Below are 1,254 nucleotides of genomic sequence, written 5' to 3'. Positions count from 1 at the left end.
TTAGAATTGCATGACCAGAATTGGTAAAATTGGTCTAGGTGAAATTATCCATACAAAGGCAAGCTTTATTTCCATAAAAACAGATGAATTACCCAAAGGAATAGCAAAGACAAGATCAGAATTTATCAACACAACTATGGCTGCATTTATAGCCACAACAATTTGTGTGTGTGTATGTGTGAGAGCCAAAGTTTTATGTGTTCAGTTATTGCATTTGAAGGACTCTTTGATAACATCCTTGGCTGAGACTCCTTGCCATAGTCCTTAACTTCTACACAGTTGCAACCAACCACTTGAAGGCGCTTCCTCTCTCTGTCAATTTTACAGAGGCTTACTCATTCCCCTAGTTTCTTTTCTTTTCTTTTCTTTTTTTTTTTTGAGACAGCATCTTGCTCTGTTGCCAGGCCGGAGTGCAGTGGCACAATCTTGGTTCACTGCAACCTCCACCTTCCGGGTTCAAGTGATTCCGCTGCCTCAGCCTCCTGAGTAGCTGGCACTACAGGCATGCATGACCACACCCGGCTAATTTTTTGTATTTTAGTAAAGACGGGGTTTCACCATGTTGGCCAGGGTGGTCTCAATCTCCTGACCTCACGATTCGCCTGCCTCAGCCTCCCAAAGTGCTGGGATTACAGGCGTGAGCCACTGCGCCCGGCATTCCCCTAGTTTCTTATTGTCATCAACCTTAATTGGGTTCATTTGCTGTTCAGTACAAAGGGCCTCCACCAACTTGACATGCATAGACTCATCACAGTTGGATGTAAGCAGACAAAGATGGGCTTGGCACTTGTCTGAGGCTTTGGCAGCTTCATGAATTCCACATGCTAGGCCACCATGGATGAGGGCAGTTTTCAGCACCTCTTGTAAAGCAGTATTAACGTCCATTACACCTCCAGCAATCCACAGCTATGGCGGTGGATTACAGGTGAAGTCAAATCTTGAATGCACTGGAGCCTCCACCTCCATGTGACTCAGTGGCAAGGTAAGAAGCCACGATTATTTATTGATGATTTATATACTCCAGAGATCAGAGTAGATAAAATTAATGTTTTCATTTCTAGAACAGACAAGCACATTTGATTATTTTTTTAAAAACTTAAAAAAATTATTAATTATGGTAAAATGCACATATAAAATTTGCCATCTTAACCATTTTTAAGTGCACAGTTCAGTGGTATAAAGTACATACAAACATCACCAACATCCATCTCCAGGAGGCAATTCATCTTGCAAAATTGAAACTCTATACCAATT

General features: G+C 41.7%; 1 pseudogene; it reads right to left on the bottom strand.

Moving 5' to 3' along the window:
• Positions 1–201: 201 nt before the first annotated feature.
• On the bottom strand, positions 202–891 carry LOC129043478 (small ribosomal subunit protein eS12-like; annotated as a pseudogene).
• Between the last annotated feature and the right edge of the window lie 363 nt (positions 892–1,254).

The sequence above is a fragment of the Pongo pygmaeus genome, chromosome 13, assembly GCF_028885625.2.
Source record: "Pongo pygmaeus isolate AG05252 chromosome 13, NHGRI_mPonPyg2-v2.0_pri, whole genome shotgun sequence".
Classification (NCBI taxonomy): Eukaryota; Metazoa; Chordata; class Mammalia; order Primates; family Hominidae; genus Pongo; species Pongo pygmaeus.
This window is presented reverse-complemented; position numbering and strand designations above follow the sequence as displayed.